At 36.9% G+C, this 19,170-nt stretch overlaps 1 long non-coding RNA gene across 2 annotated transcripts in view; it reads left to right on the forward strand.

The window, feature by feature from the left end:
* The first annotated feature begins 336 nt into the window (after window positions 1–336).
* The window catches only part of LOC144340667 (uncharacterized), a 43,932-nt gene continuing 25,098 nt past the window's right edge, over window positions 337–19,170 (forward strand). For both annotated transcript variants that reach the window (XR_013416912.1, XR_013416913.1), the window contains exon 1: window positions 337–425. This is a non-coding gene — a long non-coding RNA (uncharacterized LOC144340667). The remainder of the gene's footprint in view (window positions 426–19,170) is intronic.

The following is a 19,170-nucleotide window of genomic DNA, read 5'->3' on the forward strand; positions in this document are numbered from 1 at the left end:
TTTCTTATAAATAAAAGAACTTCTGCATTCAGACTATAGATTCTAGATAAGGAAAGTTTCTCAAGCTTTACATATAATTCTGTTTCTCTTTGGGGTTAGTAAATTTGTATTACCACAGAACAAGCCAATATATTGACAATATTTTGTAAAAGTTAAAAAAAAAATGGAAATGTCTTGAAACAAAAAAATCCCATGAGGCTACAAGAAATAAATTTGGATTTAAAAATTCTTGAATACCTAAGACATTTTGAAGCTCTATGGAAACATATGCATGCATAGATAATTTGATACATTACATACATACATCATGGAAACAATATCAACCTCAAGGGGCGGAGCAAGATGGCCGAATAGGAGCAGCTCCAGTCTCCAACTCCCAGCGCGAGTGACACAGAAGACCGGTGATTTCTGCATTTTCAACTGAGGTACTGGGTTCATCTCACTGGGGAGTGCCGAACGATCGGTGCTGGTCAGCTGCTGCAGCCCGACCAGCGAGAGCTGAAGCAGGGCAAGGCATTGCCTCACCTGGGAAGCGCAAGGGGGAAGGGAGTCCCTTTTCCTAGCCAGGGGAACTGAGACACACAACACCTGGAAAATCGGGTAACTCCCACCCCAATACTGCGCTTTAAGCAAACAGGCACACCAGGAGATCATATCCCACACCTGGCCGGGAGGGTCCCACACCCACGGAGCCTCCCTCATTGCTAGCACAGCAGTCTGTGATCTACCGGCAAGGCAGCAGCGAGGCTGGGGGAGGGGCGCCCGCCATTGCTGAGGCTTAAGTAGGTAAACAAAGCTGCTGGGAAGCTCGAACTGGGTGGAGCTCACAGCAGCTCAAGGAAACCTGCTTGTCTCTGTAGACTCCACCTCTGGGGACAGGGCACAGTAAACTAAACAAACGCAGCAGACACCTCTGCAGATGCAAACGACTCTGTCTGACAGCTTTGAAGAGAGCAGTGGATCTCCCAACACGGAGGTTGAGATCTGAGAAGGGACAGACTCCCTGCTCAAGTGGGTCCCTGACCCCTGAGTAGCCTAACTGGGAGACATCCCCCACTAGGGGCAGTCTGACACCCCACACCTCACAGGGAGGAGTACACCCCTGAGAGGAAGCTTCCAAAGCAAGAATCAGACAGGTACACTCGCTGTTCAGAAATATTCTATCTTCTGCAGCCTCTGCTGCTGATACCCAGGCAAACAGGGTCTGGAGTGGACCTCAAGCAATCTCCAACAGACCTACAGCTGAGGGTCCTGACTGTTAGAAGGAAAACTATCAAACAGGAAGGACACCTACACCAAAACCCCATCAGTACATCACCATCATCAAAGACCAGAGGCACATAAAAGCACAAAGATGGGGAAAAAGCAGGGCAGAAAAGCTGGAAATTCAAAAAATAAGAGCGCATCTCCCCCGGCAAAGGAGCGCAGCTCATCGCCAGCAACGGATCAAAGCTGGACGGAGAATGACTTTGACAAGATGAGAGAAGAAGGCTTCAGTCCATCAAATTTCTCAGAGCTAAAGGAGGAATTACGTACCCAGTGCAAAGAAACTAAAAATCTTGAAAAAAAAGTGGAAGAATTGATGGCTAGAGTAATTAATGCAGAGAAGGTCATAAACGAAATGAAAGAGATGAAAACCATGACACGAGAAATACATGACAAATGCACAAGCTTCAGTAACCGACTCGATCAACTGGAAGAAAGAGTATCAGCGATTGAGGATCAAATGAATGAAATGAAGCGAGAAGAGAAACCAAAAGAAAAAAGAAGAAAAAGAAATGAACAAAGCCTGCAAGAAGTATGGGATTATGTAAAAAGACCAAATCTACGTCTGATTGGGGTGCCTGAAAGTGAGGGGGAAAATGGAACCAAGTTGGAAAACACTCTTCAGGATATCATCCAGGAGAACTTCCCCAACCTAGTAGGGCAGGCCAACATTCAAATCCAGGAAATACAGAGAATGCCACAAAGATACTCCTCGAGAAGAGCAACTCCAAGACACATAATTGCCAGATTCACCAAAGTTGAAATGAAGGAAAAAATCTTAAGGGCAGCCAGAGAGAAAGGTCGGGTTACCCACAAAGGGAAGCCCATCAGACTAACAGCAGATCTCTCAGCAGAAACTCTACAAGCCAGAAGAGAGTGGGGGCCAATATTCAACATTCTTAAAGAAAAGAATTTTCAACCCAGAATTTCATATCCAGCCAAACTAAGTTTCATAAGTGAAGGAGAAATTAAATCCTTTACAGATAAGCAAATGCTTAGAGATTTTGTCACCACTAGGCCTGCCTTACAAGAGACCCTGAAGGAAGCACTAAACATGGAAAGGAACAACCGGTACCAGCCATTGCAAAAACATGCCAAAATGTAAAGACCATTGAGGCTAGGAAGAAACTGCATCAACTAACGAGCAAAATAACCAGTTAATATCATAATGGCAGGATCAAGTTCACACATAACAATATTAACCTTAAATGTAAATGGACTAAATGCTCCAATTAAAAGACACAGACTGGCAAACTGGATAAAGAGTCAAGATCCCTCAGTCTGCTGTATTCAGGAGACCCATCTCACATGCAGAGACATACATAGGCTCAAAATAAAGGGATGGAGGAAGATTTACCAAGCAAATGGAGAACAAAAAAAAGCAGGGGTTGCAATACTAGTCTCTGATAAAACAGACTTTAAACCATCAAAGATCAAAAGAGACAAAGAAGGCCATTACATAATGGTAAAGGGATCAATTCAACAGGAAGAGCTAACTATCCTAAATATATATACACCCAATACAGGAGCACCCAGATTCATAAAGCAAGTCCTTAGAGACTTACAAAGAGACTTAGACTACCATACAATAATAATGGGAGACTTCAACACTCCACTGTCAACATTAGACAGATCAACGAGACAGAAAGTTAACAAGGATATCCAGGAATTGAACTCATCTCTGCAGCAAGCAGACCTAATAGACATCTATAGAACTCTCCACCCCAAATCACCAGAATATACATTCTTCTCAGCACCACATCACACTTACTCCAAAATTGACCACGTAATTGGAAGTAAAGCACTCCTCAGCAAATGTACAAGAACAGAAATTATAACAAACTGTCTCTCAGACCACAGTGCAATCAAACTAGAACTCAGAACTAAGAAACTCAATCAAAACCGCTCAACTACATGGAAACTGAACAACCTGCTCCTGAATGACTACGGGGTACATAACAAAATGAAGGCAGAAATAAAGATGTTCTTTGAAACCAATGAGAACAAAGATACAACATACCAGAATCTCTGGGACACATTTAAAGCAGTGTGTAGAGGGAAATTTATAGCACTAAATGCCCACAAGAGAAAGCAGGAAAGATCTAAAATTGACACTCTAACATCGCAATTAAAAGAACTAGAGAAGCAAGAGCAAACACATTCGAAAGCTAGCAGAAGGCAAGAAATAACTAAGATCAGAGCAGAACTGAAGGAGATAGAGACACAAAAAATCAATGAATCCAGGAGTTGGTTTTTTGAAAAGATCAACAAAATTGACAGACCACTAGCCAGACTAATAAAGAAGAAAAGAGAGAAGAATCAAATCGACGCAATTAAAAATGATAAAGGGGATATCACCACCGACCCCACAGAAATACAAACTACCATCAGAGAATACTATAAACACCTCTACGCAAATAAACTGGAAAATCTAGAAGAAATGGATAATTTCCTGGACACTTACACTCTTCCAAGACTAAACCAGGAAGAAGTTGAATCCCTGAATAGACCAATAGCAGGCTCTGAAATTGAGGCAACAATTAATAGCCTACCAACCAAAAAAAGTCCAGGACCAGATGGATTCACAGCTGAATTCTACCAGAGGTACAAGGAGGAGTTGGTACCATTCCTTCTGAAACTATTCCAATCAATAGAAAAAGAGGGAATCCTCCCTAACTCATTTTATGAGGCCAACATCATCCTGATACCAAAGCCTGCCAGAGACACAACAAAAAAAGAGAATTTTAGACCAATATCCCTGATGAACATCGATGCAAAAATCCTCAATAAAATACTGGCAAACCGGATTCAGCAACACATCAAAAAGCTTATCCACCATGATCAAGTGGGCTTCATCCCTGGGATGCAAGGCTGGTTCAACATTCGCAAATCAATAAACATAATCCAGCATATAAACAGAACCAAAGACAAGAACCACATGATTATCTCAATTGATGCAGAAAAGGCTTTAGACAAAATTCAACAGCCCTTCATGCTAAAAACGCTCAATAAATTCGGTATTGATGGAACGTACCTCAAAATAATAAGAGCTATTTATGACAAACCCACAGCCAATATCATACTGAATGGGCAAAAACTGGAAGCATTCCCTTTCAAAACTGGCACAAGACAGGGATGCCCTCTCTCACCACTCTTATTCAACACAGTTTTGGAAGTTCTGGCTAGGGCAATCAGGCAAGAGAAAGAAATCAAGGGTATTCAGTTAGGAAAAGAAGAAGTCAAATTGTCCCTGTTTGCAGATGACATGATTGTATATTTAGAAAACCCCATTGTCTCAGCCCAAAATCTCCTTAAGCTGATAAGCAACTTCAGCAAAGTCTCAGGATACAAAATTAATGTGCAAAAATCACAAGCATTCTTATACACCAGTAACAGACAAACAGAGAGCCAAATCATGAATGAACTTCCATTCACAGTTGCTTCAAAGAGAATAAAATACCTAGGAATCCAACTTACAAGGGATGTAAAGGACCTCTTCAAGGAGAACTACAAACCACTGCTCAGTGAAATAAAAGAGGACACAAACAAATGGAAGAACATACCATGCTCATGGATAGGAAGAATCAATATCGTGAAAATGGCCATACTGCCCAAGGTTATTTATAGATTCAATGCCATCCCCATCAAGCTACCAATGAGTTTCTTCACAGAATTGGAAAAAACTGCTTTAAAGTTCATATGGAACCAAAAAAGAGCCCGCATCTCCAAGACAATCCTAAGTCAAAAGAACAAAGCTGGAGGCATCACGCTACCTGACTTCAAACTCTACTACAAGGCTACAGTAACCAAACCAGCATGGTACTGGTACCAAAACAGAGATATAGACCAATGGAACAGAACAGAGTCCTCAGAAATAATACCACACATCTACAGCCATCTGATCTTTGACAAACCTGAGAGAAACAAGAAATGGAGAAAGGATTCCCTATTTAATAAATGGTGCTGGGAAAATTGGCTAGCCATAAGTAGAAAGCTGAAACTGGATCCTTTCCTTACTCCTTATACGAAAATTAATTCAAGATGGATTAGAGACTTAAATGTTAGACCTAATACCATAAAAATCATAGAGGAAAACCTAGGTAGTACCATTCAGGACATAGGCATGGGCAAAGACTTCATGTCTAAAACACCAAAAGCAACGGCAGCAAAAGCCAAAATTGACAAATGGGATCTCATTAAACTAAAGAGCGTCTGCACAGCAAAAGAAACTACCATCAGAGTGAACAGGCAACCTACAGAATGGGAGAAAATTTTTGCAATCTACTCATCTGACAAAGGGCTAATATCCAGAACCTACAAAGAACTCAAACAAATTTACAAGAAAAAAACAAACAACCCCATCAAAAAGTGGGCAAAGGATATGAACAGACATTTCTCAAAAGAAGACATTCATACAGCCAACAGACACATGAAAAAATGCTCATCATCACTGGCCATCAGAGAAATGCAAATCAAAACCACAATGAGATACCATCTCACACCAGTTAGAATGGCAATCATTAAAAAGTCAGGAAACAACAGGTGCTGGAGAGGATGTGGAGAAATAGGAACACTTTTACACTGTTGGTGGGATTGTAAACTAGTTCAACCATTATGGAAAACAGTATGGCGATTCCTCAAGGATCTAGAAGTAGAAGTACCATATGACCCAGCCATCCCATTACTGGGTATAAACCCAAAGGATTATAAATTATGCTGCTATAAAGACACATGCACACGTATGTTTATTGCAGCACTATTCACAATAGCAAAGACTTGGAATCAACCCAAATGTCCATCAGTGACAGATTGGATTAAGAAAATGTGGCACATATACACCATGGAATACTATGCAGCCATAAAAAAGGATGAGTTTGAGTCCTTTGTAGGGACTTGGATGCAGCTGGAATCCATCATTCTTAGCAAACTATCACAAGAACAGAAAACCAAACACCGCATGTTCTCACTCATAGGTGGGAACTGAACAATGAGATCACTCGGACTCAAGAAGGGGAACATCACACACCGGGGCCTATCATGGGGAGGGGGAAGGGGGGAGGGATTGCATTGGGAGTTATACCTGATGTAAATGACGAGTTGATGGGTGCAGCACAGCAACATGGCACAAGTATACATATGTAACAAACCTGCACGTTATGCACATGTGCCCTACAACTTAAAGTATAATAATAATAAATAAATTTAAAAAAAAAATATCAACCTCAAACAAAAGAGATGTAGTAACTGAAAAATACAAATATATATTTAAATTTTAACCTAGAGTAATAGTTTGAATATCTCTGCATTAGTTATGTTTCATATTCTCATGGTTCAGGTATTATCATTTTCTGATTAAGTAACAGTTGACATCCCTAAATCTACTAAAATCTATATAAAATCGAGGTGGACATGTTAATTGCTTTCCATTTGACTTAATAAAGATTATGGAATAACAATAACAACAATAAAAAGGGTAACTACCATTCTAAAATGCCACTGGAATAAAATGGTGGCAAGCATCTTAGAGAATATGCCTGGTACTATGCCAAGCACTTTACCTGCTGCTGCTACTACTACTACTACTACTACTACTACTACTACTACTACTACTACACACACACACACACACACACTCTTCAGCAACACAATGCATTTGATATTACTATATTTGTGCCACAGGTGACTAAGCAGAAGTTTAGAGAATTGATTAAATAGTCCAATGTAATACAACTAATGTAGCATTTGAAGGACTTGAACTTGGCCTGATTGATTATTCTTTTAAATGAAAAGTCTCTACTCTGAATCTCTAGGAGTTGAGAACTAGAAGTGATTAAAACCCAGATTCTCTGTTCAAGCCACAACAGTAAAAATTGAATAAGTAGGCTGAGGAACTCATAAGATAATAAGAGAGAAGGGAATAAACTCAGGATTATACTAACTATACTGATGTAGTACAATTTAATTCTGCAAACACTATTGGAAAATTCTCACCCACAGCTCTGTTCTCTGTCACTTGACTACAGTTCCAAAACCTTGGCTTGCACATTTCTAATTCGTATGTCTGCATGCCTCTAAAAGTGCAACATTGTCATTGGAAAATAAGGGTCTTTGGTAGTGAAAGCCTTGCTTCTCCACACCCACTCACCTTTTAATTATAAACTTAGTTTTGAGTGCTTCACTTTGTACTCTGACTAGGGTAAGTATCTTCTACTTTACAGAATAGGCACTATGTTTCTGTATTAGATAACCAGCTCAAATAATGCTTTTGTGTAGGTCAAATTATAAAAATACAAGCATTAATTAATTGGAATATGGAGTCTTTCTTACAGCATCAGCACTTTATAATCATCATTTGAAAATTTTGGATGACAAATTATACATTTATAAACGACTATTGTATAGACAGCAAAACTAGCATCATTTTCCTTTTCCATATTAGTATCCTGTTTTTGTTCAAGGTAGGTGGACGCTGTAAATACAGAGAGTAAAAATTCCGAGTGGTCTTCAAATGTTTGGATAATCTGGATTATTGGAATTTGGTGGAGACATATTGTCATTTGATTGTACTCAGCTCAGGGAAACAGGAGCATTACTGGGGGGAAATACTGTTAACACTGTTGGTAAGCAGGATGAACGCTAACTAATCAGGGGAGAAAAGGGATTGAAGTTTCCAAGTAGCTCACATAGGTTGTTGTTTGTTCTATTTTGTGTTGTTTTGTGTGTAAAACACATTTATCACTTTTTTTGAATTTGAATGATATATTTTATTTTTTTATTTCAATAGGTTTTTGAGAAACATGTGGTGTTTGGTTACATGAATAAGTTTCCCTGTGGTGATTTCTGAGATTATGGTGCACCCATCGCCTGAGCAGTGTGCACTGTACCCAATCTGTAGTATTTTAACCCTCACCCTTCTACTCTTCCCCCGAAGCTCCTAAAGTCCACTGTATCATTCTTATGCCTTTGTGTTCTCTGAGTGAGAACATATGATGTTTGGTTTTCCATTCCTGAATTACTTCACTTAAAATAATGGTCTCCAATCCCATCCAGGTTGCTGTGAATGCCATTATTTCATTCCTATTTATGGCTGAGTAGTATTCCATTATATATAGCAAATTTCCTTTATCCACTTGCTGGTTCATGGACATTTGGGCTGGTCCATACTTTTGCAATTGTGAATTGTGCTGCCGCAAACATGCATGTGCAAGTGTCTTTTTCGTATATGACTCCTTTTCTTCTGGGTAGACACTCAGCAGTCAGATTGCTGGATCAAATGGTAGGACTACTTTGAGTTTTTTAAGGAATCTCCACACTGTTTTCCATAGTGCTTGTACTAGTTTACATTCCCACCAGCATTGTAAAAATGTTCCCTTTTCACCACATCCACACCAACATCTATTTTTTTTTACTTTTTAATTGCAGGAGTAAGGTGGTATCACATTGTGGTTTTGATTTGCAGTTTCCTGATAATTAGTGATGTTGAACATTTTTTCCAATGTTTGTTGGCCATTTGTGTATCTTCTTTTGAGAAATGTTAATTAATGTCCTTAGCCCACTTTTGGATGGGATTATTTGTTTTCTTCTTGCAGATTTGTTTGAGTTCCTTGTAGATTCTAGATATTCCTCATTTGTCACATGCATAGTTTGTGAAGATTTTCTCCCACTCTGTGGGTTGTCTGTTCAATCTGCTGATTATTTCTCTTGCTGTGTAATAGTTTTTTAGTTTAATTAAGTCTCACATATTTATCTTTGTTTATGTTGCATTTGCTTTGGGGTTCTTGGTCATGAAGTCTTTGCATAAGCCAATGTCTAGAGGGTTTTTCCAATGTTATCTTCTAGAATTTTTATGCTTTCAGGTCTTATATTTAAGTCTTTGATCCATCTTAGTTGATTTTTCTATAAGGTGAGAAATGATGATCCAATATGATTCTTCTACATGTGGCTTGCCAGTTATTTTAGCACCATTCCTTGAATAGGGTGACCTTTCCCCATTTTGTGTTTTTGTTTGCTTTGTTGAAGAACAGTTGGCTGTAAGTATTTAGCTTTATTTCTGGGTTCTTTGTTCTGTTCCCTTGGTCTATATGCTTACTTTTACAACAGTACCATGCTGTTTTGTTGACTATAGCCTTGTAGTATAGTTTGAAGTCAGGTAATGTGATACCTCCAGATTTATTTATTTTTGCTTAGTCTTGCTTTGGCTATGTGGGCTTTTTTATGGTATCACAGGAATTTAAGAATTTTTTTTTCTAGTTCTGTGAAGAATGAAGAATGATGAGGGTATTTTGATGGGAATTGCATTGAATTTGTAGATTGCTTTTGCAGTATTGTCATTTTCACAATATTGATTTTACAGATCCATGAGCATGAGATGTTTTTCCATTTGTGTTGTCTATGATTTCTTTCAGCAGTGTTTTGAGGTTTTCCTTGTAGAAGTATGTCACCTCCTTGGTTACGTATATTCCTAAATGGTGGTTTTTGTTTTTGTTTTTGTTTTTTTTTTTTTGCAGCTGTTGTAAAAGGGGTTGAATTCTTAATGTGATTCTCAGCTTGGTTGTGTTGGTGTATAGCAGTGTTACTGATTTGTGTACCCTGATTTTGTATCCTGAAACTTTACTGAATTCATTGATCAGTTCTAGGAGCTTTTAAGATGAATCTTTAGGGTTTTCTAAGTATACAATCCTATCACTGGCAAACAGTGACAGTTTGATTTCCTCTTTGCCAACTGTAACGCATGTTATTTTGTTCTCTTGTCTAATTGCTCTGGCTAAAACTTATGGTACTATCTTGAATAGAAGTGGTAAAAGTTGGCATCCTCACCTTGCTTCAGTTCTCAGGGGGAATGCCTTCAACTTTTCCCCATTTAGTATAATGTTGACTGTGCATTTGTCATCGATAGCTTTTATTACCCTAAGATATGTCCCTTCTATGCTGATTTTGTTGAGGGTTTTAATCATAAAGGATGCTGAATTTTGTCAAATGCTTTTTCTGCATCTATTGAGATGATCATGTGATTTTTCTCTTTAATTCTGTTTATGTGGTGCATCACATTTATTGATTTGCATATGTTAAACCATTCCTTCATCCCTACTATAAAACCTGCTTGATCATAATGGATTATCTTTTTGATATGCTGTTGTATTCGGTTAGCTAGAATTTCAATGAGGATTTTTGCATCTATGTTCATCAGGGACATTGGTCTTTAGTCTTATTTTCTAGTTAGGTCCTTTCCTGGTTTTGGTATTAGGATGATACTGGCTTCATAAAATGATTTAGGGAGGATTCCCTCTATCTTTTGGAATAGTATCAACAGGATTGGTACCAATTATTCTTTCACTTTCTAATGGAATTCAGTTGTGAATCCATCTGGTTCTGGACTTTCTTTATTGGCAATTTTTATATTATTACTTCAATCTCACTGCGTGTTATTGTTCTGTTCAGAGATTTGATTCCTTCCTGGTTTAATCTAGGAGCTTGTATATTTCCAGGAACTTATCCATCTCCTCTAGGTTTTCTAGTTTGTGTATGTAAAGGTGTTCATAGTACCTTTGAATAATCTTTCATATTTCCGTGGTATCAGTTTTAATATCTTCCATTTTGTTTCTAATTTAGCTTTGGATCTTCTCTCTTCTTTTTTTGGTTAATCTTACTACTGTTTTATAATTTTATCTTTTCAAAGAAACAGCTTTTGTTTCATTTATTTTATGTGTTTTTTGTTTCAATTTCATTCAGTTCTGCTCAGATATTTGTTATTTCTTTTCTTCTGTTAGGTTTGGGTTTGGTTTGTTCTTGTTTCACTGGTTCCTTGAGGTGTAATCTTAGATTGTCTATTTGTGCTCTTTCAGACTTCTTGATGTAGGCATTTAAGGCTATGAACTTTCCTCTTAGCACCACTTTTGCTGTATCCCAGAGATTTTGATAGGCTGTGTTACTATTATCATTCAGTTCAAAGAATTTTTAAATTTCCATCTTGATTTCATTGTTGACCCAGAGATCATTCAGGAGCACGTTACTTGATTTCCATGTATTTGCATGGTTTTGAGAGTTCCTTTTGAAGTTGATTTTCAGTTTTATTCCACTCTGGTCTGAGAGAGCGCTACACTTGATATAATTTCGATTTTCTTAAATTTGTTGAGACTTATTTAATGACCTAGTATATGATCTATCTTGAAGAATGTTCCATGTGCAGATGAATAGAATGTGTATTCTGCAGTTGTTGGTGGGATGTTCTGTAAACATCTGTTAAGTTTGCTTGTCTAGGGTATAGTGTAAGTCCATTGTTTCATTGTTGACTTTCCGTCTTGATGACCTGTCTAGTTCTTTCAGTAGAGTACTGAAGTCTCCCACTATTGTTTTCTGTGTATCTCATTTCTTAGGTTTAGTAATAACTGTTTCATAAATTTGGAAGCTCCAGGGTTAGGTGCATATATATTTAGGACTATGATATTTTCCTGTTGCCCTAGACCTTTTATCTTTATATAATGTCTCCCTTTGTCTTTTTGTTTTACTGTTATTGCTTTAAAGTTTGTTTTGTCTGATTTAAGAATAGCTACTCCTGCTTGCTTTTGGTGTCCATTTACATAGAATATCTTTTTCTACTCCTTTACCTTAAGTTTATGTAAGTCCTTATCTGTAACGTGAGTCTCTTGAAGATTGCAGATATTTGGTTGGTGAATTTTTATCCATTCTCCCATTCTGTATCTTTTAAGTAGAGCATTTAGGCCATTTACACTCAGTGTTAGTATTGAGAGATGAGGTATTATTCTATTCATCATGCTAGTTATTGCCTGAATACCTTGTGTTTTGTTGTTGTTGTTGTTGTGTTATTGTTTTATAAGTCCTGTGAGATTTATGCTCTAAGAAAGTCCTATTTTGGTGCATTTTGAGGTTTTGTTTCAGGATTTAGAGCTTCTTTTAGTAGTTCTTGTAGTGCTGGCTTGGTAGTGGCGAATTGTCTCAGAATTTGTTAGTCTTGAAAGACTATCTTTCCTTTATTTATGAAACTTAGCCACTGGATACAAAATTCTTGGCTGACAATGATTTTGTTTAAGGAGGCTGAAGATAGAACCCCAATCCCTTCTATCTTGTAGGGTCTCTGCTGACAAATCTGCCGTTTATCTGCTAGGTTTTCCTTTGTAGGTTACCTGATGCTTTTGCCTCATAGCTCTTAAGATTCTTTCATTCTTCTTGACTTTAGATAACCTGATGACTATGTGCCTAGGCAATGATCTTTTTGTAATGAATTTCCCAGATGTGCTTTGAGCTTCTCGTATTTGAATGTTTAGATCTCTAGCACCTCCAAGAAGTTTTCCTTATTTATTCCTTCAAATATGTTTTACAAACTTTTAGATTTCTCTTCTTCCTCAGGAACACCAATTATTCTTGGAGGCTATCCCAAACTTCTTGGAGGCTTCATTCATTAAAAAAAAAAAAAAAAAAAAAAAAAATCTTTTTTCTTTGTGTTAATTCAAAGCCTTGTCTTTGAGCTCTGAAGTTCTTTCTTCTATTTGTTTGATTCTATTGTTGAGATTTTCCAGGTATTCTGCATGTCTCTAAGTGTGTCCTTCATTGCTAGAAGTTGTGATTGTTTTTTATGCTACCTATTTCTCTGGAGATTTTTCCATACATATCCTATAACTTTTTTTTTTTTTAATTTCTTTAAGTTGGTATTCACCTTTCTCTGGTGCCTCCTTGAGTAGCTTAAAAATTGACCTTCTGAATTCTTTTTCTGGCAATTCAGATATTTCGTCTTGGTTTAGATCCATTGCTGGAGAGCTAGTGTCATCTTTTGGGGGTGTTCAAGAACTTTGTTTTGTCATAGCACAGGAATTGTTTTTCTGGCTCCTTCTCATTTGGGTAGATTATGACAGAGAAAAGATCTGGGTTCTTTTGTCCAACAACGTATTCCTTTGGTGTGGTGCTCTCCCTCTTCCCCTAAGAATGGGGCTTCCTGAAAACTGGACTGCAGTGATTGTTATTTCTATGTCTAGCCACCCAGTGGAGCTACCAGGCTCTGGGCTGGTACTGGGAAGTGCCTGCAAAGAGTCCTGCGATGTGATCAATTTTCAGGTCCCTCAGCCATGGATACCAGCACCTGCTCCAGTGGAGGTAGCAGGGGAGTGAGGTGAACTGCCGTGCTCCCTCAACAGCACTGAGTTTATATCCAGGCAGCCAGTCAGTGAGTGGGGCTGGGAACTTGCCCCAGGCTACAAGCCTCCCTGCTGAGAAAACAAGCAGGATTTCAGGCTTCCCCCCTCCCCACAATGGCTTCTGTGTTCTCTCCGTTCACCCCAACCTCCCCATTCTGCCCTGGAAAAATTGCACTCTGTTGAAGTTATTACAAAATTACAAAAAGCCAGATGTTTTCTTCTCCCTGTGGTCTTTCCCCAAGTCCACTGACAGCCCTCCCGAAAGATACCCTTGAAATAAAGTCAGAAATGGGTTCCCTGGGCTTCCTTAGGGGCCAGAAGTGCCTACAGGGCTCTTCCTGCTGCGGCTTCTGCTTTGATATTCCTTTCAGCTCTCTAAATTTGTTTCAGTTCAAGGTTAAATCCTTCTCAAGAGCGATTTAATGTTACCTAGAAAAATTTAACCTTACCTAGAGCTGAAATGAATTGAGGTGAGGATGTGTGCTCAGAGGTGGACTATCCCCCTCTCACATTTTGGGCACTCACAGCTTTTCAGCTGTCTCTCGGAGTTTGCAGCAACAAGCTTCTTTCAAAGGGTCTGTGAATTCTTTTGGTTTTACTGGTATGTTCCTGTGGTAGTTCTTGGAGCAAAAGTTCATAATGTGAGTCTCCACCCACTGCTCTGTCCATTCGAGTGGGAGCTGCAAGTTAGTCCTGCCTCCTATCCACCATTTGCCCGATCTGAAGGATATAAAGTTTATCTCCTTCTGAAGCAATAAAAAAAGTTGCCTTCAGAATAAAACCACTGATTATCATATAGCAGTTTGCTTTCATGTAGCATTTTTTAAACCATTTTTAAATGCATTTTTAAAATTTAATTTAGTTTTACCTCTTATCATGAATTTATTGATAATAATAAAAGTTAACATGTATCAATTTTTTTCTTTTCTGATTTTAGTGCTATTATGTTTTCAACCAAAAGTATGGATAGGTGGTTTAAAATAGAAAATTTTAAGCATAGCAAATCATAAGCAATGAATATGCACAAAATTATGAGGGGTATTTAGAAACACCCATGAAGTATTACGATAGTCATAGCATACTTCCAGAGGCTGACTGTGAGTAAAACAGAAAATGATATAAGCACTCATCTAATTACAATGAGTAGATGGTTGTAAAACTCAGCAGTAAATTTAGAAAATCAAAACTATACCAGGATGTATATTTAAAATATTATTCTTATTGTTTGAAATTTATGTATGTGTAAAACTTGATAAGAAAGGAACCTAAAGCAAATCAAACATTTTATGAAACTATTATTTTTGCAACAATACTAATATATACATTTTTTAAAGATTAGGCCTTTTAAAATATACTGCCAAGCTTAGAAAAGGTCAAGGAGAAAATGTGACCGAACCTATAGGGGAGGAAAAAAGGGAGAAATAAATATATTTGTATAGTTCATGCATGCATGTAGCTATCTATCATCTATCTATCTACTTACACCTATCCCTTTATATATTGAAAAGAGACAGACAGAGATAAAAATAAAGATACCTATATATTCATAAATGTATGGATTATCTCTGAAACCAAAAACAAGAAGCTAGTAATGGTAGTTGCTTTGGGGAGCAAAGAACTGGGAGGCAAGAAGTCAGGGTAGGAAGGAGACTTACTTTGAGTCATATATCCTTTTATAGCATTTGAATATTTTTGCAAGCATGCTCATTTCTATTTCAAAAATAATGCTATAAGACTTTATAGATGATCAATTTTTAAAAATCATAAAATTTTAAAGAATAATTACCAGAAAATACTTGGCACCTACAAACAAGACATCAACATGGAAAGTAAGAAAATGACAAATATAGATAAACCAGCAAGCAGTAATTTGCTTATGTGTCCTTTGCAATCACTTGCAGAATCACCTTGGAAAGAAAGACAGTCATAGCAATCACTTGTAGAATCACCTTGGAAAGAAAGTCACACTAGAAGGTGCTTTGATGACTCCTTGAATTACAGATAGTCACATCTGTTTGAGATTGAAAAAGTATCTTTTTGATAGACAAGTTAAACACAGGCCCCTTTACAGCCTTCATGAGTGATACCAGCAAAAGGGGCATGTAGGCATGTGCAAAAGATTTGTGTAAAATAACAGCACATAGGCTGAATTTAACCCAGGATTTTGTCAGGACTGGCTTGATATATTTACCATGATGATGTCTGAAAAAAACGGAATTTGTAGAATGCGTGGGGGTTAACAAAAAATTGAAAAATGGTGGCAAAATATTTCATAAATTATCTTTAATAAATCAGAATATTCCTTAGGACAATTTCTAAAACATGGTTGTTATTCAATAAATATTTATTGAATTGACTTGAATAAATAAAAAAAGAGTAAATGAATTAAAGTAAGTACATATCTTGAATGCTCAAATTGCACCTTCATTGAAAATAACTCAGTTTAACATATTCACCTCTTGATTTATTTCAGTGAGTCAAAAGGAATGCTGAAAACGCTAACTTTTATTATGTTTAATAAGATCTTTTGCAATTACATAGGCAGTAACCTTGAGATCTTGCTGTTCTCTGATAGGTTGGCAGGGAAGGTGCTGGTAAGAGTTTTTAAACTCAAGGTTGAATTAATATCTGTCTCCATGGGAGAAAATAGTCAGCACAAAGGGGTAAGAGCTATAGGAGGTGAGTAATTCCATGCATTTTTAAGAACGAAGAATGGTCCATAGTTGACAAATTCAGCAGAATTTAAGACTGAATTTTCATTAACAATGCAAGGCATTATAATAATATTCTTCTCTTTTCTTTTTTAAGTACACTTGACAAGACCATTCCAGTGAAAACAGAATTTTAGATTTCAATCTAGAATGCCTCTTGCGGTGGTATAAGTAATTTGAGTATATTAATCCACATATTAAAAAAAGCATAATTAGTAATCTGATTTAGTTGAGGAAAGTACTTGAGCTAGGATTTCCTTTGACCAATAGAAAATACTAACTGGTTGCTCAAAAACCATTTTACTCTCATATATATGTGCAACTCTACTCTCAAAAGGAAGATATTTCTAAAGACATTTTCAGCAGTAAACTAAAAATATTGCTTTACCCTATCCTTTGGTAAATGCTATGTTGAATACTTCTCTTCAGTGATTACTATGAGATATTCATTAATCAGTGAAAGTATGATACAATTTGAACCCACACATGTATATACATCAGAACTCTTAAAATAGTATGATACCAAGATAGATAGTAGGAATTTCCAAGAAGCTGCAAATGATATGTAATAAAGGTTCAGTTGCCTGAAATGCACATAAAATATTACCTGATCCATACAGGGGGTTTAATATTGTTCTAGGCGTTAGGCTAAGTTTTGCATGTGACACTACACTGAAACTTCAGAACAACACTTACTATGTAGTAAGTACTGCTTTCTTCCTAATTATATAAGGGAGAACAACTGTATGTAGCACATACTATTTCATTCCCAATTGTGTCAGTGGCTTGCTCAAGATTGTAAGTGGTGAAGACAAACTTGAACCCAGGATGTTTGACTCCGTGTTCCAACTACAAGAAAAACCTTGTTCTGTAACCCCCTGAGATGGGTAGGAAACTTTGTTTTGATGGTAAGTCATTTAAGATAATAATTAGTTAATAATAAAGTATTTATATTATACAGCAGATTGTAAAATATCACATTTTGTGATAAAATTTCAAAGAAATTTTCAGAGACTTGCATTTGTCTCTGCAGTTTGGCATTTCTCGATGGAAAAGATGAAGAGACATTGCTACCGGCATAATTATTACTGTTGTTTATCTTTCTCTTTGACCCATCCCAAATTTGAAGGAAGGGCATAAAAATAGGGAGTAATTTCTTCCATCCCATAACAACCATATGTCCCTATAGTTTCAGCTATCTTTAAAAGTTAGTGTAAATTAGTCAAGAGATTCTAATAAGACATATGGTGAAACTATCATTTTTAAATATGGACTTAACAGAAAGAGAGATACAGGATTTTCAAATCAATGATCTTAAAGTCATTGTATTTCTACCCTCAAAGGTATGTCTTTCAGATTTTCCATTAATACATAAAAAGGAAGCCGTTTCTTTTAACATGCAAACCAGTTGGTCTTTTAATACTTTCTATGAAAGAAATGTTTGCTTAATAAATACATTTTTTCCAGATGATGTGCTATAATTTGTTTTTACTTGAATATTTCTACAAAACAGTATCCTTTGTATAACATGGATTTGTATTTTCAGACATTTAAAGGGAGCACACTAAATGTATACAGCAGATCAACACAAAACATACATATCAAAGCTATTACTGAATTTATAATAAAAATATCAAAAAATAGATGTCTGAGTAACTTAGGTTGTATAATATAGTCCATTTGAGATTGTATACAAAGGCTTAGAAAGCCACTCAAAACTGCAATATATTTCAGAACTTCAAAGAACAAGAAAAAAGCATGTAAATAGTTTTGTTTTCCTTTGTTCTTGCTTTCTTGAGTTGTGAAATAGGAATTCATTGAGTCCCATCAAGAGTGACGCCTGAAAACAACTGAATTAATAGTAATGCCATAGAACCTAACCAAAGGCCTTTGTTTCCTGACCAGATATCACTAACCATTCCCCAAAGTTTACCTAAAGCATATGGAAATATTTTATTTGGACCATACAGTGTTAATCTTTTTAAAAATGAATTATTTACCAACAGCTAAAGTGAGAATATCTCTGAATTTTTACTTTCTCTTGGCAACTCAGATGATCTGACTACTTCTATCTCCCAATGGCTTGAGCTGAATATCAACTGGCTCCTCCTTGCCTCCCATCATCTTCTTTCCTCCTTCCCCCAGCCTGCTTTATGCCTGCCTACTGCTTGACTGATTCTTAAAAATCATAAAATTTTGAAGAATAATTATCAGAAAATATTTGGCACCTACAAACAAGACATCGACATGGAAAGTAAGAAAATGACAAATATAGATAAACAGCAAGCAGTAATTTGCTTATGTGCCCTTTGCAATCACTTGAGTTTGACAACCCTTGCACTTACCCAGGTTTCATCATTTGATTTCCACATTTCTGTTCACAGCACACCCATTTCTATAGAGTGTAAGCCAAAACAATTTTCCAAACACCTTTTTAAATCCCATTTTATTATTTAATTCCATCTCTAGTTAGTCACAGAGTCTGCATGCCCGTAAGACATAACACCACTGCCCTTATCCAGGACCAAAGACTTCATGGCTGAGTAACTGTCGGTAGCCTCCCAGTTTAATTTCTGACTCTCCCCTTTTCCAAACTTAAGCCATTACTAACCAGAGTCATCTTCCCAATTTTTTTCACCTTCTTACTTACCTACGTGTACTTACTAATCTAGCCAGGGTATGCTGTTGTTTATTTTTTAGTACCATAATATACTTTGGGTTCCTAAGTATCTTATTATGAATTATCTTAACCTGAAGCTATTTTTGCCACCTTCTCCAAATGACTGCTATTGGAAGACGTGGAGCTTTCCTTTTTTGCCATTTATGATCAAAGACCTCCCCTTTCTCCAAGATCTTTTAACACTGATTATCTGATGACACCATACTAATTATCTCCTCTCAGTTTTTATCTCTTTCTTCCTTAATTCTCTTTTCCCTAATATATCATTGCTGTGGTCTAAATGATTGTGATTATGATTACCCCTCAAATCCATATGTTGAAACTGAATTACCAATGTGATAGATAGTATTACCAGGTAGGGCCTTTA

The sequence above is a fragment of the Macaca mulatta genome, chromosome 4, assembly GCF_049350105.2.
Source record: "Macaca mulatta isolate MMU2019108-1 chromosome 4, T2T-MMU8v2.0, whole genome shotgun sequence".
NCBI lineage: Eukaryota > Metazoa > Chordata > Mammalia > Primates > Cercopithecidae > Macaca > Macaca mulatta.